The sequence below is a fragment of the Rhinolophus ferrumequinum genome, chromosome 7 (assembly GCF_004115265.2).
Source record: "Rhinolophus ferrumequinum isolate MPI-CBG mRhiFer1 chromosome 7, mRhiFer1_v1.p, whole genome shotgun sequence".
NCBI classification, from domain to species: domain Eukaryota; kingdom Metazoa; phylum Chordata; class Mammalia; order Chiroptera; family Rhinolophidae; genus Rhinolophus; species Rhinolophus ferrumequinum.
The window spans coordinates 21,558,648-21,585,230 of record NC_046290.1 but is presented as its reverse complement, the minus strand read 5'-3'; the positions used below and the strand labels follow the sequence as shown (position 1 = coordinate 21,585,230).

Sequence of the window (26,583 nt, the reverse complement as noted above, 5' to 3'; positions counted from 1 at the left end):
AGTTTGGGCATTTGGAAAGAAACAAGATATTACAGAAGTCAAGGAAATGGTACCTGTTGACTAGGTTAAGTACTCCAGGCGCGTCAGCTTTTGCCCGTAGTTCCCTCTGCACAAGTACCCTCCATCTTCCCCACATTGCTCTCTCCCTCAAGCCAACTTGAGCCCAACCTCCCCCTTGAGGTCTTCTCCACCTTCAGCAGCCCTTCTGATCTCTCCATGCTCTAAATATGGAACATAACTAAAAGATCGATAGGGATCCATTCATTCATATCCAAAGACAATTGAATGCCTACTGGAATGCTAAGGATGCAAAGAGGAGCGGGTACTGCCATTCCTGCCTGCCCACTGGTGTTCTCTATTCTACCAGCAATAATACCTCAGTTTCTTTCCAATCTGCGTTCTGAGTAGTTCCAGTACATCTGACCACTGCCTGCCTCCATCCTAAGCTGCAAGGCCAGGAATGGAAACAGGCCTGGATCGTTGGTTTATCCCAGTTGAGTCCTGGCTCAGGTTAAGATAGCCCCTGCCCTCTAGAAACTTACAGCTGCCTGTGAACTCAGGGTAGTCACTTAAATCTCTTTGAGCCTTATGTCCTATAAGCAACATTTGGCAAGTTCTAATACCACATTTAAACCCACCGTAACATTCACTGAACATTAAATGAGAAAATACAATCTTGAAATACTGAGTAGCTTACAAATTCTGTATGAAAGAACAAAAAACAAATCGAACCTTCTTATTTCAGGAGAAAGTGTCACGAACGGAATGTCATGCCACAGAATGAATTGGGCATCCCATGGACGACCCTGGTGAGGCTTTATGAGGGCGATTCCTGCCCCACCCCTAGAAAGAGATCCCATGGGAAGAGAACCACAACTGGTCTGCATCACCTGGTTCAAATACACAAACATTCACAGAAGACATGGCTCAACATCCTTCTCTGAAGGACGGTAAGTCCTGTTTGCATCCCAGAAGCAAATATTTCAGATTTGCCAAAGCCTACTGCTGACAAGCAGGTTAAAATAATGGTTAAAGAGCCTGGGCTCAGCACCTACCTGCCACTTCCTAGCTGTGTTTCTGCACCACTCTGGGTCTCAGTTTTCCCCATCTGGAAAATGGGGAAAATAGTAATACCTATCTCATGGGGTTGCTGTTAGATTTAAACACATTAATAGATGTAAAAGATTTCTAGCAGTACCTGACAGTCAGCACTCACTGTTGTTAGCTGTTGCTGTTGTTCTTGTTTAGAGATAACATTATAAACGTACGGCTCCTGGGTAGCTTCTAATTCCGAAAATATTCAGAAAATATGTCATCAACTTACTGGTATAACAAACCTTACCGACCCGTTTTACACTAAGACTCCTTGTTCCTGCTTTGACACCCCAAGGAATTCTTTTACTTCCACAATGTCATGCCCTGAATTCCACCCCAGTATGACGGGTGCAGCCCCGCTGGTCAATTGCACAGACCCTCTGGGACAAGTAAGGGATGGTAGAGAGTGCTGGTTCACAGGCGAGCTCTGAGCTCCTGCTGGACCCCAAATCAAATCCTAGCCCTGACACATTACTTAATCTCTCTTCAATTTCCTCATGTGGTAATGGGGTTTAGTACCTACTCATCTCCTAGAGCGCTTCTGGGGATTAAATGAATGAGTGCATGTAAAACATCTAAGCTAATTCCTGGGACCATGAAAGCAAATGGTAGACAATGGCTCTTACTCTTTAGCCGTCAAACATAAGTCTCAGACTCATTATTTTCTTAGGCAAAGCAGAATGTGTAGAAATAACATCTACTAGTCAAAGATAATTTTCTGCTGATTTGACTATGCTCATTCAATTTTCCAAAGGAATATGAAATTTTGACTTAGACCATGAAGTCATCGTGGCTTGAGAAAGTATGCATGCTGATGAGTTAATGACTTTTAATAAGTGAACGTTAGCTGGGTAACAATTCTCAGGCCACAGTTTTAAAAATCTTTTCTAAAGATCTTTGTTCTCTTTGATAATTATGTAAAAACCACCCTGCTACAGAGGGAAGTCACAGAATCACAGAATCGTGGAAAACAGGAGATGTCAGGTGCTTTAGACAAGCTCTGGTCTAATCCTCTCTTTACCTGAAAGACCCAAAGAGCATACTCTCCCTCAGTCCCCCTGCACTCTGTGAAAGTTGTTCCTGAGGCGCCTAGGACAGCCCCTGCTTCAACTGTGACGTACCAACCGCTGGGCATCACCCGTCTGCCTGTCTTCCTCCTCCTCCTCCTGACTTCTCAAAATCCTCACCCAGGGCCCCCATGCTGCCGCTGGCCACCTAAACCACTGGATGTATCCCCAGCACCACCCCTCGTCTGACCCTTCCCCTTCCTTCCTTCTTGATATGCCCTCCGAGGTGCCCCTTCCACAATCCAGGATGGGAAGAACGATCATCTAGTTGAGAAACATGAATTTGAACTACTTTTGTCCTAACAGGTTTCATGGCAGAAGAGAATAGATAGGTTCTGAACACATGCGCAGGTCTGAAAACTCATTCTATCCTGATTGGCAAATGAATCACAAAATTTACCTTCTTTCCTTTTAAAGTAGCTGAGTGTCTCCCTCTCCTGCCAAAATTAGCAGAAGAGCTGTTGACCCCCACCAAGGTTCGCTGGCACCCCAGCCTGTTGCGGAGGAGGTTTCATAACACCTACCTCATAGGACCTCAAGCCAGAAACAAAACCCCAGAGATCGTCTTTTCTCAAGGAGAACATTCTCACATCCACGTGTGTTTTTTAATGGGAGGAAAGCCCGTTAGCACATTAGAGACACTGAAAATTGGAACTGCAATTTTTTTTTAAATGGGGGAGAAAAAATATCCATAGTATTAAGTTGTCTTTGGAACACTTTCCACTGGACCTCCAGGCTAAAAGGAACAAGGTCACTGATCGGTCCCACTGCCTCTGGTCAGAACAACACTTGGACCTCAAAGTCCTGACTGACAGATCATGCTATTCTTCCTGATCACAGAAATTAGGAATCCCCTCTGACCGACCTGTTCCAGTATTTAGCATCATTTCTAGCCAGAAAGCTCGTCCTTACTGTCATTAGCCATAAGTCTTAATTAAATTCCTAGATGCAGCCAATCCTCTGCTGGATGCTGAACAAGCAGAGTTAAGAGAACAAAGAGTTACGAGCCCCTGGCACTTTAGAGTCTCAACCAAACAGGCTGCCGCTCCATACAAACACAGATGGATGCTACGACGGCCGTTGTGAAGTGGACCGCCATGAGGGTAATCGCGATCTGTGCTGTGCAGCCAATAAAAAAATGTCTATCATTCAACAACATGGATCTCATCCACCACCTTCCACTCATCCTGGGGCGTTTGCCAGAACAAGGTAGCACGCTGGCATTAACTCTCCCATCATTTCATCTCAATTCTCTTGCTTTTGCCTCTGTAGCTGGCCAGCAGCAGGTGTGCCAAATGAAAGGATGCCATTTTGGCTTTTGGCCTTACTCTCTGATTGCACCTGTCAGCCATGTCTAGTTATCAGTGTGTAACTCTATCATGGGAAAAGCTAAATAGAAATCGTGTTACTTTTTTAACTGAGCACGAAGAGTTGCCATTCCTGACATGGCTCCTATGTGTGACAGTGGAGTCTCTCATTTTCCTCTGGGGAGGCAAATTCATAGATGGTTCCTCAATGCTTGTGTTCCAGACAAGCTAGCAATGAATGCTGCATGTCTCAGCTGTTCTGTGAACTGAGAGTGCATAACACGGCAGTCATCTACCTCCCGGGGTGGTCTGGGTATCTGAGAAAGCCATCCTGGGCTCAGCTGTCCCCTGTAGCAATGCCCTAGACCTCAGATCTTACAGCCTGAAGCATGGCTGCTGCAAATAGAAGCAGATTTTGTTCTCTCTCATCATCTAAAACAAAATGGATCATAAACAGAAACAGCTCTGGGAGAAGATCATTAAGTCTAGTTACGACCCCTCATTCGTCTCCCAGACTACAGCAGCTGGCTGCCCTTGTAATGGGACAGCAGTGCTGGCATCTGGCTTCCGTGTACACGAGCAAACCTCAGCAAGGAAAGCTGCCCAGGGCCTGCCTATGAGGAGAAACGAGGAGAACTCCATGGAATTCGACTCTTGGAATTGGTGCGTGTGGAGCAAAGCAAATGAGAATGACTTTTTTAAATCCTCCCAATGCTCATGCAGGGAATTTAGTCATCTGATGTATAAGCCTTTTGAATCCGTCACGCACACGGCGTATACCAATGCCTCCTATCACCCATCACTCTTGAAGAACTAGTTGAGGAAATGCACATACATAATGACATAATCATCCCTGGCTTTCAAGTGATCAAAAGAGGGGTATCTGTCTTAGCCTGGACGTCCTGTCCCACCAGGGCCCCGCCACATGTGCCTCTGGAGAGCTTGGTGACCTGACCCCCACAGACGGCTCTGGACATGTGCTGGCCTCTGTCCCAGGGGTCTGCAGTCCTGTCAGGCACAGTGTTGAGGGAGGTAAACACATACACCAAAATCCCACAGAGAAGGGCAGGGGCGGGCCACACAGCAGGTGCACTGCAACCACCCAAGAATGGAAGAGGGATGACCAGCTCACAGGGACATGGACACAGGGGAACTTCTGGCCTCGTTACTTCTGAAAGGCCAAAATCAGAAGGAGCATGTAAATTCTAATTTATCGAAGTTCATAACATCCTTTTAATCTGGCCCTGAGACCTTCAGATAGCTTCCCCTAAATTTCATGTCACTTGGAGATGTGATTACAAGGAAGAAATGAGCAAATATTCAGACTTTGGATAAGGGTAACTTTTTTTCATTTCTGGTTTATATCTTAAAATGAAACCTCTCCCTTTTTATTTAAGTAATTTAAGATCCGGAACCCCGACTCCTAGTTCAAGCATCGCTGATTTAGTCACTCACTGTGAACTGTGAGCAGCCTAATTTTGTTCAATTCTTAATTCAGAGTTTCCCAAGCTATATTCCATAGAGCAGCAGCATTCCTTAAAATGTTAACAGATGGTTCTAGAAATGCCAGTATTGTGGTAAAACAGGTTTATAAAATGCTGGAGTGAATAAAGTCAAGCAGTTCTCTTTACTTCCAGGTAATAATTATAATAGCTACGTAGCTTTTATTGAGCACCTGCTATATTCTAGGAGCTGAACTAAGTAGAACTTAAGTTCTGTTGCATTTAGTCCTTATAAAACTTTCACAGATAGGTACTGTTATTATCCTATGATAAGAGAATAACTAACATCTTAACAGAAAGAAGAGATCTTGGTCAGTGGATGGAGTCAAAACTCCAGAAAATGTTGCGTGGGCATATCCTTAAGTAGGGGTCCAAACCAGGCCTGCCTAGTTATGACATTTGTCCTGTTGACACATGTGTTCAGCCAGCTAATGTTGGAAAGCAGCCATCTGTTCAAGTTTCTGTTTTTAATAGATTGGGCTGGAAAGACCAACGAGAGTCTATGAAAGACCGACAGAGCACTTCAGGGTGAGGGAGGAACAGAACCCACAGCTGGAGAAAGAGTGAGAGGGCAGAAGATGGAAGAAGAAAGAAGAGGAGACATGAGGAAACAAGCTAATTGTCACTTGTCTCTTAAACAAATCTTTAGACCAGCAGCTGATACAGTATGACTCAGATCAAATGAATCGGGATTTCCGATAAACCACGGACCCAGCTAAAGCTGACCTTGCTCCAGCTATGAATGAAAAGACCTACTGTGCCACAGGAGTATCTCAATACATTGGCTGTGAAGGATGAGGGTCTTACTTCAGAGACCAGTCTGCTCCAAGCACATTGGCAGCCAAACCAGGTAATAAAAGATCTACTGATACAATGTTTTCTAACTAGCACTTAATATGAAATATGGTAAGTTTGGTTTGGGAGGGTCTTTATTCTGTGTGGTCTTGATTCTTGATAATCATAACAACCTTGATAAAGAATAATAATACATCTAGTAAAGCTTCATTTACCCAGCCTCCTCAGAGAAAACAAGATGATTCCTATACGCAAATATCCAGGTTCTTAAAGGTTTTTTTTCTCTCTAAGTATCAGAACTCTTTGAATAATGTAAACACCTTTGATACACCTTTGAAACACCACATACATTACTGCCTTGGTGACAGAAATATGCCAAATGTGATATTAACTCACTGTGATTCTCTATATGTAAGGCTATGACAATGAACCATCAGTCCAGCAGCCTCCGTCACTACTGAAGAGTGGATTGTGTTGTTTACACCTTGCTGACACCAGATTGTATGTTTCCAGACCATCTTTCTTTTTCCATGCTGACAGGACATGAGCTGGGGCCCACCTCCCTTCCTGACGTGCTTCCTTCCCTTGACTGCTGATTCTTCTGCATCTCCTCCTCCAGCCCTGCCTAGTGGTGACATCCAGTATTCTCAACAGCTAAAGAATTAAGTATGAATGCTTCAGGATGGTGAAGAACACTCTCCATTGTTAGCCACACCCCTAAATGAACTCTCAGCCCTACACCTTGCCAAAGCTCTTGGATTCTCTGAGTGTGGCGTGGGGTACCTTTACACATTAGCCCCTGGGTTTAGAATGCTCTCCCCAGGGGCTTTGCCTCATCCAAAGCAAACTCCTACTCAACTTTGCTAGATATTCCCAGGTTACCCGCTCCAGATACACCTACTACCCTTCTCTATCAGCTCTGTGCCCTGGAAGGTTGACATGTATGGACAGCATCAACTGGGTCCTCTTGTCCTCTAGCTTTTGGGTGGATTCAGCAGGAGATACCAGTCAGGATGTCAGGGGCTGCACTTCTCCACTAGATGCCACAGGTGGTCCTCCCCAACTGCTACAGGCCTTGCGGGTTCTAGTAACCTCTCCTTCTTCTTGCCCCTGCTGATCTACGGGCAGGAACAGCTTCCCACTTCTGCAGGCCCTGGGGTTCTTTGCCATCCTTTGTTGATTTTCCTTAACTGTGCACACACCTTTGTAATAATACCTTTATTAAGGTCTCTTTCATTCCCTTTCAATGTGTCTTCTGTTTCCTCCCAGGACCCAAATGGATACGTCAACCTTCTGTGAGCCATTCAAATTTGTTCTTGTTGGAACCTTCCCTGAATCATCGAATTCCTCCTTTTTTCCATAAGTACACTTAGTGCAAACTTGTATTATTTCACTCGCGGGTCTATTCTACTTTTGCATTCCTGCATACCCTGACATTCCACCAGCTCCCTGCTGTGCAAGCCATATGGTAGGGATGTTAGTTTCCCCAGAACCCAACCCTGTCTCTAATACAGAGACTCCACTCACCTGAGTTGACTCCATTGTCACCTGTCACTACCTGCTGCTCTCACTGTGCCTGCCTCTAGCATGTCGTCTTCCTCTCTTGTACTTGCTACTACTTATATTCTATAAACTGGGGGAAGAAACCTCCAAGTATGTTATAGCTATACTTAAAATTGAGGTAAATAGGTTCTGAGTGAGAATTTGAGAGCTTCCCCTACGATGAAATTAACAGATTATATGTCCATTTTAACTGCTCAAAAGCCTTTTTCACCTACTTCTTTGCTCTTCACTGGATCCCATAAAGTTGAGATTGCCATAAAAATTGGTTCAGCAGCTACTGCTAAGGGAAAGACTTCTAAGTTTTAACACTAACACAGGACGCTTATGATGAAACTAACAATATAATTCTCCACCAGCGAATGGATGGACTTTTTTTTTTTTTGAGAAATCTTTTCCCAAGTTTGCTACCAGGTAAACAAATGAAACAAAACTGAATATCATCTCCCTCACAATAAACTTAAATCCCTACATTTTGAACACTGTTGATTGATTAAATTAAAGAATTATTGACATTTTCCAGGTATAATAAAAGTATTATAATTATGTTTTTTAAAAAAGAATTCTAGTAGTGGCAGTTTAACTTCCAAAAAAATTATATACTCTTGACAATATATTTTAAAAATAACTAATTTGAAGGCACTGAAAAGTGACCAAAAACAGGTAGAAACTAGAGAATTGACCCTTGAAAGAAGGGACCATATTACATGAGAACTAAATGTAATGGCTTTTCTTTTGATGACATTCCTGGTCCGGGAGGCATGGGACTCAAGCAGAAAGTCACAGTCTTCTTGGTTTTAGAGGTCAGAGGATATAGGTCGGAGCTAATATTGAGGATGTACAATGAGGGAGCAAATCCTGGGGAAAAGAGAACCACAGAGAAGGGACCACTCAAATCTGTCCATAAACTTCTGTTGTCTTGGTTAATTCTTAAATTGCACACACAGGGTAGATACCAAGGAGTCCAACAGAGAGCAACAACTGGAAGGACGAAGAAGCTCAAGAACATATGAACGGCTGCCTTCTGCATAGAAGACAGTTTAGAGCTTGAATACCACCAAATTAGAGGAACTTGGGAAATACCTCAGGCTTCCCAAGTAAACCCCTGTATGTGCTACAACTTAGGAGTAAAGACTATGCCCAAAGACTAAGGACTCACCCTAAGACTAAATGCAAACCAAAATAGAGCCACTTTCTTTCTTGTGAAAAAGAATAAAAGCAAGCTTCCAAAAATTCAAAGTGGCCAGTCAGTAAAATTGCCTGCTAGAACAAAAAGTATTCTTCAGAGGAACATAACTGAATACAATCTCTATAATATATCATCCACAACATCCAATATAAAAATTTTAAAACTATAGGACATGTAGTGGCCAGGGAGGTGATCTATAGTAAAGAAAAAAAAGTGAATAGCAAGTGACCCTGAGATGATCTAAATGATGGAATTAGCAAATAAGGACTTTAAAGCAGCTGTTTAAACATGTTCAACGACTTAAAGGAAAAGACGGCCAAAGAGAGAGACCAAATGGAGAATCTCAGCAGAAAAATGGAAGCTGTAAAGAAAAGCAAGTGGATATTCTAAAATTAGAAAGTACAACATTGAAAAAAGAAATATTCACTGGGTAGGCTTAAAAACAGATTGAGTCCATGATCTTAAAGATATATCGATAATAAATATCCCTATCTAAAGAACAGAAACAAAATCAATATACAAAACCAATTGTATTTCTATATACTACCAACAAACAATTGGAAAGTGAATTTTTATTCTGTTTACAACAGTATCAAAAGACATAAAATTATTAGCAACAAATTTAATCAAAGATATGCAGGCCTGCCAGACAGAAAACTACAAACATTTCTGAGAAAAATTAAAGAAGACTCAAATATATGGAGAGGTGTCCCATGTTCATGGACTGGAAGATTCAATATTTTTAAGATGTTAGTTTTTCCCCAAATTGGTTTACATTTCAATACACTCTAAATAAAAAATCCCAAGAAGGTTTTTTGTTTTGTTTTGTTTTTTTGTTTTGTTTTGTTTTGTAGAAATTGATAAGTTGATTCTCAAATTTATATCACAAAAAGAAAAAACTCAAAATAGGCAAAACTGTCATGAAAGACAAGAACAAATTAGAGGATTCATCTTACCAGATGTCAAGATTTACTGTAAAACTACATTATTCAAGACAGTATAAAAATGATATAAGGATAGACAAATCAATGGAACAGAAACAAAGAATCTAAAACCACACTTATGTAGTCATCTGAGTTTTGACCAAGGCACTTGAGCAATAAGAAAAACAAAGTCTTTCCAACATATGGTGATAGGACAAATTGATTAAAAATATAAGAAAAACTAAACCTTGACTCCTACCTCTCAACATACAAAAATATTCATTTAAAGTAGATCACAGATCTAAATATAAAAATTAATCAATAAAGCTCTGAAAGAAAATAGGAGAATATTTTTGTGTCTTTGAGGTGGCAAACTTTTCTTAAAGAGAATACAAAAAAGCACTAAACATATTATAAAAAGACTTTATCAATAGTAAAAAAAAAACCTCTGCTCATCAAAAGGCACCATGAAAAATATAAAAAAGCAAATGAAAGACTGCAAGAAAATATTTATTATACATATATCTGACAGATCCAAAATATTTTTTTAAAGAATTATTTAAATCAATAGCAACAAGATAAATAATCCAATTTAAAAATGGGTAAAATACTTTAGCAGACAGACCACAAAAGTGAAGTAGCCAACAAGTACATGAAAAGAGAGTCAAAGATCCCTAGTCACTAAGGGAATATAATTGTAAACCATAATGAGATGCCATCTTACATCCATCAGAATCGCTAAAATTAAAAAGCTGACAACACCAAATGTAGATGAGATTGTAGAACACCTGTAACTCTCCTACACTGCTGGTGGGAATGTAAAACCATACTACCTTGGCAGTTTCTTTTAAAGTTAAACATGCATCTACGTTATGACCCAGCAATTCCATCCCTAGGTATTTACACAATAGAAATGAATACATATGTCCACAAAAAGACTTATACCAGAGTGCTTATTGCAGCTTTAGTCATAACAGTCCCAAACTAGAAGAAAAAATGTTCATCAACAGGAAAATAAATAGACAAATTATGGTATATTTATACAACGGACTATTACTCAACAATTTAAAAAAGAAGAAGAATGAATATTAATACATTCAATACCATGCAAAAATCTCAAAAACAGTACATAGAATGAAAGAAGCCAGACACGAGAGTATGTGCTGCATGATTCTACTCACTCAGTAATGCACTATATGAACTCAAGAATGGGCAAAACAAATGCGTGCTAATAGAAATAAGAAGAGTGGTTACATCAAAAACAATAAAATAGTTAGGAATAAATTTAACCAAAGAGGTGAAAGATCTGTACATTGAAAACTATAAGATACTGATAAAAGAAACTGAAGAAGACACAAATGAAATGAAAAGATATCCCATGCTCTTGGATGAGAATTAATATTGTTAAAATGCCATACTACCCAAAAAATCTACAGATTCAATGCAATCCTTATCAATATACCAATGACATTTCTCACAGAACTAGACCAAATAATCCTAAAATTTATATGGAATGGCAAAAGACCCCAAATAGCCAAATCAATCTTGAAAAAGAACAAAGTTGAAGGCATCATACGTCCTGATTTCAAACTATATTACAATGCTATAGTAATTGAAACAGTATGATACTGGCATAAAAAACAGGTAAACAGACCAATAGAACAGAATCAAGAGCCCAGAAATAAACCCATACATATATGGTCAACTAATCTTTGACAAGGGAGCCCAAAATACACAATGGAGAAAGGATAGTCTCTTCAACAAATGGTGCTGGGAAAACTGGCTATCCACGTGGTAAAGAATGAAATTGGACCCTATCACTCACAAAAATTAACTCAAAATGGATAAAAGACTTAAATAAATATAACACCTGACACCCTAAATCTACTAGAAGGAAACACAAAGGAAAAGCTCCTTGACATTGGTCTTGGCAATGATTTTTTTGGACATAGCACTAAAAGCACAAAACAACAAAAGCAAAAATAAACAAATAAGACTACATCAAACTAAAAAGTGTCTGCACACAAGGGAAGCATCAACAAAGTGAAAAGCTAACTTATGAAATGGGAGAAAATATTTGCAAACCTTGTGTCTGATATATTCAAAATATATAAGGATTCATAAAACTCAATAGTAAAAAAAGCAAACAACCTAATTAACAAAATGAACAAAGGACCTGAATAGACATTTTTTCCAAAGAGGACATACAGATGGCCAACGTGTACATGAAAAGGTGTTCAACATCACTAATCATCAGGGAAATGTAAGTCAAAACCACAGTGAGATATCACTTCACAACTGTTAGGATGGCTATTATATTTAAAATATATATATATATAAGTGTTGGTGAGGATGTGGAGAAAAAGGAAACCTTGTGCACTTGCTGGTGGGAATGTAAAATGGTATAGCCTTTATGGAAAAACAGTATGGAACTTCCTCAAAAAATTAAAAATAGAATTACTATATGATCCAGGAGTCCCACTTCTGAGTATATATCTAAAAGAAATGTAACCAGTATCTCAAAGAGATATCTACACCTCACGTTCACTGCAGCATTATCTGAAATGGCCAAGGCATGGAAACCACCATGTCCATTGACAGATGAATGGATAAAGAAATATGCAATGGTCTATTATCCAGCCATAAAAAAGAAAGAAATCCTGCCAGTTGCGACAACATGGATGAATCTGGTGGACATTATGCTAAGTAAAATAAGTCAGAGAAAGACAAATACCTGTATGATCTCACTTATGTGGAATCTAAAGAAGTCAAGTTCATAGAAACAGAGAGTTGAAAGGTGGTTGCCAGGGGCCAGAGAGTAGGGAAATGGAGAGACATCGATAAATGGGTATAATCTTTCAGTTATAAGATGAATAAATTCTGGGGATCTAATGTACAGCATGGTGACTATAGTTAACAATACTGTACTGTACACTTACAATTTGCTAAGACAGTAAATCTTAAATGTTCTCACCACCACCACCAAAAAAAAAAAAAAGTGACTATATGAGGTGATGAATGTGTTAACTAACTTTTAATCATTTCACAACATATATGTGTAACAAATCATTATAGTGTACATCTTAAATTTACACAATTTTATTTGTTAATTATAACTCAATAAAGTTGGGGGAAAAGAAAAGTGGTGGCTTACTGGGGTGGGAATTGACTAGGAAGGGACATGAGGGAACTGTATCAGAATTTATCTTGATTGGAGTGGTAGTTCATGGACATACACATTTCTCAAAGTTGACCAAGTTGTACAATTACAAGCTGTGGATTTCACTGTACATGAATTCTATTTTAATAAAATAATAAAAAGCCTTAACTTTTAGATACATACAAAAATATTTACAGATGAAATGGATTTGCCTTGGATTTGCTTCAAAATTACCGGGGTAGGGTAAGGGTGTGAAAAAGGTTATAGATGAAAGCAGACTGAGTTGATAATTGTTGAAGCTGAGTGATGGGGATACAGAGTTCCACGATACTGCACTCTCTATTTTTGTAAAAATTCCCGTAAGAAAAAGTTTTCTTTATTAATCAATTACCCCAAATGAATAACCAAAGCCTGAAAAATTGTGGAAACCTTTCCACAGTCAGTGCTATTAAAACATGAAAATACTTCATAACACAGTCAACATTCCTGTTCTGTTAAGTCTAGTTGTGTTTTCTATCATTTAACCAATTTTTTTTTAATAAAGTTTTTTGGGGTGACAATTGTTAGTAAAGTTACATAGATTTCAGTTGTACAATTCTGTATTACATCATCTATCAATCCTATTGTGTGCTCACCACCCAGAGTCAGTTCTCCTTCCATCACCATATATTTGACCCCCTTTACCCTCATCCACCACTCCCCTCCCCCCTTACCCTCTGGTAACCACTAAACTATTGTCTGTGTCTATGAGTTTTTGTTTCTCATTTGTTTGTCTTGTTCTTTTGCTGTTTTTGGTTTATACACCACATATCAGTGAAGTCATATGGTTCTCTGCTTTTTCTGTCTGACTTATTTCACTTAGCATTATACTCTCAAGATCCATCCATGTTGTCACAAAAGGTCCTATTTCATCTTTTCTTACCACCGAATGGTATTCCATTGTGTATGTATACCACAACTTCTTTATCCATTCATCTATCGAAGGACATTTTGGTTGTTTCCATGTCTTGGCTAACCAATTTTTTTTAATTTTAAAACAATACTATATAAAGACATTTTTTAAAAAAGACATTAAAAGATTTCAAATATCAACCTAAAGAAATAGGGCAACACACTAAACGATCAACGCGCTCTCAGTCCCATTTGGGATCCATCAGAATGAACTGATCTAAATCATTCTGGAACCCATTTTAAGACAGCCTTTGGAAACTATGCAAGTAATGAGTTTCATATGCTTACTAACTACCAGGAAAAGTAGCCATTCCTTGTAATTATCACAAAAGTATCCCTTCAGGTCTACGGTTTGAGAATTCAGTTAAGTCTTCAAATTTCAAGAAATGCCCCCATAGTTTTCACAATATTGGATCATGCTACATCTTATTACACATTTTGAAAAGACAGATCTCTTTAAGTCCACTTCATAAGAAAAGTGTTTCAGTCCCTTGGGCAATTAAAAGATACTCTATTTCTTTTTTAAATATTTAGGGCAGCATACTCTACTAATATGAGGAGACTCGTTTCTGTTGAGAAAGTTCCCAAAACTATGCAGAGTACGCTAGATGCAGATGTATCAGGACTATCCTGGAGATAGTCCCAATATTTTGAAAGTTAGAGCTTAATAAATATATTGGCCACAACACAAGAGAGACTGCTGGGTACATATCTTAGGGAGATGCATTATTTTAACCTCACAGGCATTCATAACAGCCTAAAAGAATTACAAAATCACAAAAGTTCACAACGTGAAAAGAATTTAGAACTCATAAAGTCCGACCAGCATATTGTGTAAATGAGAAATGAAGCCCACAACAGTTGCCTGATTCACTCGATGTTGCACAGATAGTAAGGACAGAGCTGCAAGTGGAACTCCGATCTCCTGACCCCAAACCAGCACCTTCATCATCAGTGTTCATTTGTTTATCAAGCAAGGCAACTCCGTCAAGACCAAACTCACACCCAGGAATAAAGCACCAAGGATAACCGCCTCTTCTGTCAAAGACTTACTATGACTTCTCTGACATGCATAAGATTCTAAGATATTACATATCTGGAGGGAGAAAAAAAAAGAGTGAGAAAGTTTGCCCTAGCAAACACATTTTTAAGTAACTGGCAGGACAATAGGATCAAGGGAGAGAAAAAGATAATATTAAATACTAGATTGTTAAAGTCAGCTCCAGAATTGCTTTTAAAAAAAATGTATAGGGAGGCCGGTTGGCTCAGTTGGTTAGAGCACAGTGCTCATAACACCCAAGACGCCGCAATTCCCACGTGGGCCAGTAGATTGAAAAAAAACGACGACTTGACTTGGAGCTGATGGGTCCTGGAAAAACACACTGTTCCCCAATATTCCCCAATAAATTTTTTTTTAAATGTACAAATTGACATAAAGGCAGCAGGGGAAGGAAAGGCTTTATTTCTTTATCTCACTGCACATAAAGTCAATTCATCATTATTTAAGGATCTGCTACACTTTTTTTAAGAGCTGAGATATGGAAAAATCCTAGTCAGAATCTCTGTTCTCAAAGAACTAAAATGTCAAAAATCCTTTGTCAAATGTCACTGTCATCTGATGCAAGGACACTCCCGCAAGCCCAGGGCATAATGAATTCATTAAGGAGGTTGGCAGTCAGCTCACATTCTTTCTCTCCACCCACGTTATTGCATTCAAACTGGGCAGTTTCAGTGTCCCTGTGCATTATTCATTCATTCAACACTCTTGGTTCCCTGACCACTATTATTTGATGAATTTCATCTCCACTCAGTTTCATCAACTCACGCACACGCATGTACACTAAACCAATGCTTCTCATACTTTAGTAAGCATACAGCTCACCTGGGTATCTTATTCACATGCAGCTTCTGATTCAGTAGGTCTGAGGCATGGGGCGCTAAGACTGCTCATTTCTATAATTTCCCTGGTGATGCTGATGTGGCTGATCCATAGACCACCCTTTGAGTATCAAGACCCGACACCTTATCATTACCTGGAACTGCTCTACTTCCACAATCCTTGAAAACATCTTTGGCTGCAGTTTCCCACTTCCTGCTTCCTTCTGTATGCAGAACAAATTCTTGGGACTCAAACTTCCATCCTCCTTGACTCCCCGCTATGCTTAGTCCAGCAGAGCTCAGAATGGAGCAGGTGCCAATGGAAGGATGGGGCAGGTAGACACAGAGTTATTCAGCAAGAGGTGCCAGGGGGAAATTGAAAGCGGGGCCTGCCCCTTAGAGAGAGGTTGCAGTTAGAGATATAAATTTAGGTGTTATCCACACAGAGATGAATATCCCACCCAGGCTAGTGGATGTGCTGCCCAGAAGTAGTGTTTAGAGAGAAAAGGGCCAAGGGAAGAACCTTGGGAAACACTAATATTTGTGGAGCAAGTGGAAAAGAGGAGTCATGAAAGAAGACTAGGAAGGATTGCAATGCAGGCGGAGAACTTGGAGACGGTGGTGTCTTGGCAGCCAAGGGAGGGGCAAATTTCAAAAAAAGAGAGGGATCTTTCCAAACTACTCCTCTACAAAATCCCTCCATTCAAGCTAGGCTGTTTTGCTCACTAGTCCCTAAATGTGTCTAACGCAGTCCTACTTTTAAGCTTGGATTCCCTGTAAGTGCCTCACTCGGGAAGCTCATCTGTACCCATCCCTTCTCACAGCCATCTGCACAGGTGCTGAACTAGCCTCACAGAACCTGGCACAGTGCCTTGCCCAAAGGAGGAACTTGGTAAGTTCGCGTTGGTATGCATACACGCTCAAAAAATAACCATCTGCAGGCTTAACTATATGCGAGGCAATACACGGATGGTCAACAAAAATACATGTGCGCCTAGAGGGCATATGAACTGTGTCTGATGTCTCTTCTACCCAAGAAATTCTTGGACATATGGTTACCATAAATATGTCACTGCTGAGGACAGAAAAGGAAAAATGGACTAACGTTGAAATAAATGTAATTTGTGGGCAAACTGGGATGCCAATCTGACACAGGACTACTCACTAATAAATCTCTTTAAGATCTTTATGATAGGGTAGAAACACAGCTATCTAACTTCAGTGATTTAGTAATTACCTCACATAGAGATAACTGGGTAAAAGAAATATTTAATACAGGTCCCCAAATTTAGGTCAATTGTTGAATTGTTTATTATACAAAAAAAAAAAAAAAATCCTCTGCTTACCTCCTCCCTACTGTGTTTCCCCGAAAATAAGACCTAGCCGGACAATCATCTCTAATGTGTGTTTTGGAGCAAAAATTAATATAAGACCCAGTATTATATTATTATATTATGTTATGTTATGTTATGTTATATAAGACCATGTCTTATAGTAAAATAAGACCAAGTCTTATATTAATTTTTGCTCCAAAAGACGCTTTAGAGCTGATGGTCCAGCTAGGTCTTATTTTCGGGGAAACACAGTACCTCCAAATCACAGCCTGTGGAAGTGAGAACTTTACAAAATGAAGCAAACTCATTGCAGGGAGGGGGGAAAAATCAGAAGATCTTTATCTTTCCTACAGTTTGAGCTACTTTGAAATTTCGTAACTGGGAAAGGGGTTGAGTCCCCAACTATATATGATTCTAGTTTCTCTCTTTTAACAACTGGCTGGAGCCCAGAAAGGATGTCATTGAAAGCCGCTACTGTACACAGCTTGCAGGGCCGTGGGATGTTCTGCTCTCGGCTGCTGGGGCTGTTTTCTTTGGACACTATCACTCCCAGCGCTTAAGCTTATAAAACCCCTTTACAATCATCTTTCATAACTTCCAAGAGCAACTCAGTGTGGTTTTCTCCATTTCACAGATTAAAGTCTCTGGCACTCAAGGTGGCATGCCCTGGGGTCATCGATTGTTTTAATGCCCATCAATTAATATTTATTGAACCACGACCTGGGGCTCCTCTGCCACATCCACCCACACGGATAGCAGCATCAATGGCCAGGCCTTATGCACCAGAACTCTGCCCTAAAACTTTAAAAACCTGTGGCTGCTGTCAGCATCAAACACCAGAGTCCTCTGTTAGTGCAATGGCCAAGAAAGCTGGCAGGGGCCTGTCCGCCTCCCTTCGTCCAAGCTGGAAGACTGAACACACAGTCATTCCCGTCTGGTTCCTGTCAAATTACGTGAAATGCAGAGTCTTTTTGTTGCTGCTCTATTAGTAAAATGCAAAAGGGAGTTTAAGTTCCAAAAGTACCACGCTGCTCTCACCATGGGGTGGCCGGACTAAAGAACTGTTATTTCCTGGGGGGTGGGAGATGAGGGTAAGGGGGATCAAATATATGGTGATGGAAGGAGAACTGGCTCTGGATGGTGAACACATAATGTAATTTATAGATGATGTGATACAGAATTGCACACCTGAAATCTATGTAATTTTACTAACAATTGTCACCCCAATAAATTTAAAAAATAAGGAAAGAAAGAAAAAAGAAGAAAGAAGAAAGAAAGAAAGAAAGAAAGAAAGAAAGAAAGAAAGAAAGAAAGAAAGAAAGAAAGGAAGGAAAGAAAGGAAGGAAAGAAAGGAAGGAAAGGAAGGAAGGAAAGGAAGGAAGGAAGGAAGGAAGGAAGGAAAGGAAGGAAGGAAGGAAGGAAGAAAGAAAGAAAGAAAATAGAAAGAAAGAACTGTTGTTTCCTGAGCAAGCTCACTCGTAGAAAGAGTCAAATTCTGGCTCTCGTCTCCTTCACCTGACAGCAAAATACCACCTTTAGATTTGTTTACTTTACACCTCCCTTTTCTAGGTTCCTCCTTTACATGCAATATTCTGGTAAAGCCCATCTACTGAACACCCAGTATCTTTGTGTACATGAGATCCTCACCAAGGAGAAAGAGGGATGCTGAGACCCTGAGGCCCCAGAGCACAGAGGCATTGGAAGAGAGAAAGAACTGCAAAAACAGAAATCTGAGCTTTCATCCTGTATAATTTTGCCCTGTGCTTCCTCACTTACACTAATGGGTATAATTGTTAGACCTGATGCATGTTCTTTCTGAGGGCTGAACTGGTAATGTGTCTGCAGTCCTTATTTTAAGTGATCTGACTATTCTGAAAAAGAATTTAATTTGTGCTTCCATTGTGAAGAATTTGGCCAATGTGCTGAAATGCCCTTCTACTTCCATGCAGTGACAATATGGGGAGGCGAGGGAAGAGGAGAACAGCCTAGTCTTTCACTTGTGAGAAGTATTTCCACATGCATTGTTGTTTCAGTCATGCATATTTGAGTATATTGTCGCCGTTATTGCAAAATATCTTTCTAACTGAAATTACATCACCACACATAATAGAAAAAAAAAGTAACCCCACAATGATTGTCTTTTGAAAGGTCAAAATGAAGCCTAGTGTTTGGAAAAGTCATTTTTCATAGGTACTGGGATTCTTCCTTGAACATTTTCAGAGTATACAGTTCAATACATTTTGCAATTAATATATCACTAGTAAATGGATACTTATTTACAATCAGAGAAAACTTTAATCAGGAGATTCCAAGTTTGTTTTTTTTAATATTCTTATTTGCACAACCAAAGATATTTAAAAGTTACAGGAAAAAACGATTTTAAAAGCAATTTTCTCTATTATTTCAAAAAATTTAAATGTGTTTTGAAAGCCAACTGATACTTCTTTAGCTAGAAAAAAACAATGGCTTTTAATAAGCATTCCTCTTGCAGTGCCCGTCCCGCCTGATTACATTTTCCTAATAAAACTATCTTATTAATATGCGGGCATGTGAACTCATTATTTTTCTGTTGTTAACCACCAACTTGTGGTTTTGCTTTTATTCTTTCAAATACAATTAGCAAAGCTCTCCAGTGCCTGAAAAGACCTTTTCATTCGGACAAATTATTCCCTGGCTGACTTTAAAGAAAAGGGATGAGGGTAAAGTTGGGGTGGGGGTGGGGATTGGTAGAGAGGGGTGTCTCATTCTATTCTGATGGAGCTTCGGGCAGACACAAAAGCCTGCGTGAACACAATTTCACCAGAAGAGGGCAATATGGCCTTATTATCCGCTGCATTCTTTCTCTTTCATTAGTTTTACTGAATAGCGAACGTTTTAAAATTTCAGTAAGAATATACAGTTCCAATTAAATGATATTATGTAAGACAAGAGAGAGCGAAGTGTCTGGCCAAGATTTATTGATGATCTGATAACGTATCAACTGATGTCACCCTCCCACACTGCTTTCTGTGCAAAACCGTGGTCAAAACACAAGTTGCTTAGACAGCTTTACTGCTGGGCCTTCCCCTCATTGAAGAAAATGAAAGTGTTGTTTTTCATCATTTTGGACTTTCCAAACTGTAATGTCTGGTCTATCTAAACAATGATTTATTAAATCCTGTCTCTGTTTAAATGCCTTGGCTAGATAAATCGCCTGTTCCCCAGGCTCCCGTTTCACATTTAGTGTCAGAGGGAGACCTGGGAGAGAAGGAATACCCAAATACATCCCACCTCCGTGACAATACGGCTGTGCTTAGAACACTGCCGGAATATTTGTTTAATTAGTTAAATTTCATTCAGCTTTTTAAATAGGAGAAAAAACAAGCTATGGGTGGCCCGCTAACCTCAAAAGAGCAAATATCCAAGGTTATAAAATCACCCCCTGCTCAGAATACCTGGTTAGAAATAAAAACAGCATTTACAAATTCCTACCCAAGTCAAGAACAGAGGTCGCATTAAGAAGTATGAAACTGAAAGCTAAAGTACTAAGGATGCAGCATTATTTCATTTGAAAAAAATGGACTCCACACACTCTTTATAACTAAAACATTTTTCTTTAACAATAACATCAAAAACCCATCTCTGAGATTAATTGGAGAAATACTAAAAAAAATGCTTGTGATCCACTCTTAGAAACTAAGCTCTGATTTTGTGTGTGTAAAACTACACTTGCAGCTGTATCCTTGCAAACACAAATTAGACACAGACCATTGCAATAACTTAATTTGTGTACACAAAGGTGAGTTTTGTGTATACAAACAGTTACACGCCATAGAATGGTGACCAGTTTGAAGCTGAAGAAAAGTTGGTCCTTGTATTTTAAAGGTGCAGTAATGAAAATTTCCAAGAGATTTTTCTGATATAATGCTACAAGCAGCAGAATACCTTATGGTAATAAAATTCTCCTAAAATGGTGACGGGTGGTGATGATTGTTCCTCTGTGATTTTTCAGTAAAGGATAAGTGAAGTCCATACCAGATAATGACAATGAAAATGGAGCTTCTAATTAAGATTAAATTAGAAAAACACTTTAACATGTAATACAGAAACCTGGGAACAGGAAAGTCCTTGAGGTGGTGGCCCAAATTTGGGTTTTACAACAGAGGAAGCCCCACGATTAAAGGGACCCGACCAAGGGCCTTGTCAACCCAAGTCCACTGCACTACCTAGTCGAGGGCCAGGAGCTCTGCCTTCTCTCCTTCAGCTCCTTTCCCGCTGATTGGGCCTTGGCTCTGGAATAACACTGCCTGCAAACCTTTGGAGACAAATAGGGAGTGGCCTAGTCAAGAGAAATCGTCTCTGCTATCGAGGCTGCATGAAGACAATGAACCCCACATTGGAACTCCTACAAATTTATGTCTTCAAATGTTTTTCAACGTTTTTTCTGAAGTATTTATTATACCATAAAAGATTTCTAATAGATTCTAGAAAGGGTATAAAATTGCTACCACTGCATTGTGATAAATTACAAATACCAGCCCAGACACAAACAGGTCCAATTATTTTATGTAAATTTCCCATTTTTTAACCTTAAACTAAACTGAGTCACCTTGGCTTTTTAAAAATTCACTTTAAAACCTAAACTTCTACTTACCCAGGGAACATGACTCCTAGATGATATTCCTATATACGTTCCTTTTTCAAATGGAAGTAGCACAAGAGCTTTATTAGAGGAAACAGTTTAGCCCTGGACATAAAGTAAAATAAAGCCCTCATACACCAGTATGGCACACCTGTAAAAGAACACCCCTTTTTTAGTGAGTATGTATTGTTAACGTATGTTGCTTCTGTATAATTGCTTTTAAAGAAGCACAGAAGTTAGGTGTGTCTGGGAGGGTAAAAAAGGTAAGCAACTGAGCTAGTAAATCAAGAAAAAATAGGGAAATTATAACCAAATGGGAATTTCTGAAAGAGTGAAAGTATTCTGGACCAAAAGAAACATGCTGGCCTCCCTCTCTCAAACACATACTCTCTTTCCCTCTTCCTTTCTTGCTTTGAACATAACAAGATTACTCCCCTCCCCATCCCCAAAAAAAGATGGCACCACCATCTCTGAACACATCCATGGTATTGAGATTCAACAATCCAGAGAGATTTCTGGTGAATTACATCCATTTAAACACACACTCCCTACTACTCGGCCACAAGAAAGGATGAAATACTGCCATTTGTGACAACATGGATGGATCTTGAGATTATCAGGCTAAACAAGTAAGTCAGACAAAAAAGACAAGAACCATATGATCTCATTCATATTTGGGATATAACACAGAAGACAACAAACAGACAAATAAAAACTCATAGACACAGATAACAGTTTAGTGGTTACCAGAGGATAAGGGGGGAGAAGGGGTGGTAGAAGAGGGAAAAAGGGGTCAAATATATGTTGATGGAAGGAGATTAGACTTTGGGTGATGCAGATGATGTGTTATAGATTTGTAAACTTGAAATTTATGCAATGTATAAATCAATATTATCCCCAATAAATTTAATGTAATTTTAAAAACCCATATAGTCTCCAAAATCCCCAGTAAAATGACAATAGATGAACTTTTTTAACATGTAAACTTACAAGTTGAAAGCATACATGAAGGAAACAGTAATGAGAAAAGTCAACAAATTTTGGAAGTTGAAAAGGAGTAACTGACTCAATAGACCTGAGAAACTTAAACCAAAGTGTTCACAGGAGCATGGCAGAGAACTCCAACAAGAAGCAAAGAATTCCAGTCCAGAGGCTCTAAAATTGGACATACTACTTACCTCTGGAGGTTGGGAGGAGAGGAGGGGTGCAAATAGGATTAGTTGAAAGTCTATATAAAGAGCACTTAAATACGCCTCTACTCCCAAACCTTACACAGAGAGGAAACTGCTCCTTCCCATCCAGGCAGAACACAGACTCATTGTCTGAATATGTTGACATAAAGAAGATCTGAATGGGCAGGTGCCAGGCACAGCTGGAGACTGGGTGAAGCGTGAAACTGAAAATTAAGGTTCAAGTGAAAAGTCTTAAAGGTGAGACTGCCTGTCCCTGGGCTCCCAGAATATAGGGCAGCCTTATGATTCTCAAGAAGGGGGTTGGAAAAGAATCCTTTAGTGAAACTGACCAGTCTAAGAGAAGTAACCTGCAGATAATCATATTTAGGGTAACCCTTTGAAAAAGCTACCTTGACACCTTATTACCCTACAATAAAGTCTAACACTAAGCAAATTCCCATACACACAGACATTCTCAAGAGCTCTTTAATGGCTCACCCTTAAATATAAACAGACAGCTAAGGATTACCAACAGTTTAAGAAAAGTATGTAATACGAAAGAGAAATCAAAATTATTATTTAAAAAAAAAAACTTGATCTTACCATTTGCAACAACATGGATGGACCTAGAGAACATTATGTTAAGTGAAATAAGTCAGACAGAGAAAGATAAGTACCATATGATCTCACTTATATGCGGAATCTAAAGAAGAGAATAAGTGAATGAACTAATCAGAAACAGTTTTGGAGACAAAGAGGAAAAACTGAGGGTTGCTAGATGGGCGGGGGTGGGGTGGGGGTAAGGGGGAAGGTGACGGGATTAGAAAACAATCAGTAACCACAAGATGGCCACGGGGTTTGAAAATTAATCTGGGGAACATAATTTAGTGGTTACCAGAGGGTAAGGGGGTTGGGGGGTGGGAGATGAGGGTAAGGGGGATCAAATATATGGTGATGGAAGGAGAACTGACTCTGGGGGGTGAACACACAATGTAATTTATAGATGATGTGATACAGAATTGTACACCTGAAATCTATGTAATTTTACAAACAATTGTCACCCCAATAAATTTAAAAAAAAAAGAATTAAAGAATAAAAGCTTTAATACTGAAAAAAAAAAAGAACTTGAAAGAAATAGACAATACAGGAAGTAAAAGAAAAAAACTTTATCTCAATAAATATTAGGTACCAGCAATTATAAGAAGCACCTTTGTTTTACACGCACTTAGAAAAATTATGACAGCCTACCACTTATAAAATGAATCCTGACTTTAGATAAATTAAAATGTGAAAGAAGTGTGTTCTAGAACTGATGACAGGGTATACTCAGAAAAAATAAGATATTGCATCCGGAAAACAAGGTCAGGGTGTTATTTTTTTAAAAAGAGGGGCACTCAGAGAACAAAAAGAGCTCTTGGAAATTAAAAAATGATAGCAGAAATTTTAAATTCAATAGGTTGGAAGATAAAGTTGAGGCAATGTCTCAGGAAGTAGAAGAAAAAGGCAGAGTTGGAAAACAAGAGAAAATTAAAGAATTGACTAAGGAGAACCAACATTCAACTTCAAAATTTCCAGAAAGAGTAAACAAAGTGCCCAGCACAAAGATTTAAAAAGACCCACATCAAGACACATCATCATGAAATTTCAGAACAACAGTGAGCCAATTGTCTGCCTACTTGATCTCCAATTCATTCTCCTCCCTACATGTGCTTTGCTCTGCTCTATATCATAGGAGGGTGATTCTTCTAGGTTGCATTTCCCCATCAGCTAACTTCTGGTTGGTTCAGCCAACAAGAATCACTGGTGGAAGAGCCAGGAAAAAGAGAAAAGCCAGGATATCTTTCCCTCTATCTCTTTGTCTAAGGTAGCATCTCTGGCAGAGGTTGTGTTTCTTCTGTGCTTCTACTCCCATGAGCAGCCCTAACTTTTGGGTCCTGGTAAAACTATCTCTCCCCTGGTCCTTCTGACTCTAGAAGTGGTAATGGCTTTTTGCTGTAGCTAATCTCTGGCTTGCCTTACTCTTCTATTTGTCATTTCAGCTCTTCTTATACCTTAACGTTAGTTTCTCCTATTAAATTTCTTCTGTTGAATTATCTGGTGTAGACTCTGTTTTCCTGACTAGACCCTGACGGAAACAATTAAAAATACAGCAAAAATAGTAAAAGCTTCTAGAAATAGATAAAATAAAAATACCATGAAAAAGATAAATAATCAGAATGGTAACACCAAAAGCTACAAAACAATATAGCAATGACATCAAAATTTTGAAGGAAAATAATCTTCAAACTAAAATTTTATACCCAACTAAATAATCAATTAAATATAAAAATAAAATGTTTTCTGATATGCAAAGTCTCAAAAGATTTTCTACTCATACCCTCTTTGTCCTTCAAAACTAAGGTAAAATTTCAACAAAGGAGATTTTATATCCATGAAAAAGAGGATTCAACACAAGAGAGAACTGAAGGTTGTTATTGAAGGAAACAATTACTCTCAACTGGGGCAGGAAGACAAAGGGCTAAAAACAAAACACTAATATCATTATCTAAAATTTTTAACTGAGGGAATGAGAATGAAATAGTGAGAATTACATGGAAGCAAATAAAAGACCAAGGAAATAAATTATTGACTCCAGGGAAAACAAAAAGCTACACAGGAAAGAAAATGTAATCATAGAACACTACATGATTCTTTTATAAATACAAATACATACGGCCACAATAATACTAAAAACTTGAGGTGGAGAGCGTTTCTTCAAATTTTATTTTGTGAATATATCTTTAACTAAAACTTTGTTATAAAATGTTGGGAGGGTAAGATGAAAAGGAAGTATTGGTAGAGTGTGTAAAGGAGTGAAGTCTTTTTCTATTTTAGAAAGTCAAGAGATAATATCAAAAATTTTAATATCAAAAATAGCAATGCAAGTAAGCCACTTTACAAATATGTCCATGCTAGCACAGGAGAGAAACAGCCGAAGAAGCCAATAAAAACATTAAGGATTATTGCTTCTAAGGAATGGGAGTCAGAAGTGGAGAAGAGCAGAACAGAAGACGCATGTTTGCCTTAACTCTTACAGTACTATGAATTTATTTTTAATTTAGTCTGCATCTTTTTGCACTTACTGTATTCAATCTGGAAAGTCATGCATTATTTTGATTTAAACAATGACAATATCAGGGAAAGAAGCAGAGCTTCACCCAATGGCAGAGCCAACTGTTAAAGGGCCAGCCAGTGAATGGATCTCAGAAATGCCAAACACAGTAGGGAGAATGGGGCAAGGCCAAGAGTGGGATTTACAGGACCAAAAAGTCAGAGAGATTACCAGAGGGGAAAATATGTCTCCAACATTGTCTCAGTCTAAACTGAGAAATAGCAAGGACAAATTTAAGTCTACCTCTTGAAGACATAATGTGAAAACCCTGGGAATTGGAAAGACTGGACTGACTCCCTAGTCCAGAAAGAAGAAATGAATAAATGAATTAGTATCTCTTTTATCTCCAGAATGTAAGATTAGGATATATTAGAGCATTTGGGTGTTTCTTCATTTTCTTCCAGTGGAATGATTTTTCAATGCAGCCCAGCATGCATGGCATGTTGACTGGCCATGGTCTAGTTCAACAAGTCTTACCTTTTTGCGACACTGATCCCATTAAGAATCAGATGAGGGGCGCTGGACCCTTTCTCCAGAAATATACACATGTGCACTTACACACAAAATCTTTACACATAGAGAATTAATGCACCTTAAGTCAAAAAACCCTCATCCACTTAAAGAGATCTCAGAAACTTGGATGAATTTGGAAGTTGCTTCCTACTAAAGCACTAACTGAACCTACTCCATTGTGTTTAATTTCATCTCTCTGGGAACATGGATATTTTCAGATATGTGTCACGTTTGGTCTGCCACAACATAAACTGTCCAGACCTCTGTGAGAACCATCACTGGGCCAAAGTGCTTTACACTGAGGTGCATGGTATTTTATGTCCGTGCTAGCACAGGAATGGAGCTCTTGTGAGCTCCCAGAGTT

The 26,583-nt window shown here is 39.0% G+C and overlaps 1 protein-coding gene across 2 annotated transcripts in view; it reads right to left on the bottom strand.

Annotated features, from left to right (window-relative positions):
* NPR3 (natriuretic peptide receptor 3) overlaps positions 1-26,583 on the bottom strand; it is a 70,990-nt gene that overhangs the window by 11,760 nt on the left and 32,647 nt on the right. The window lies entirely within an intron of this gene.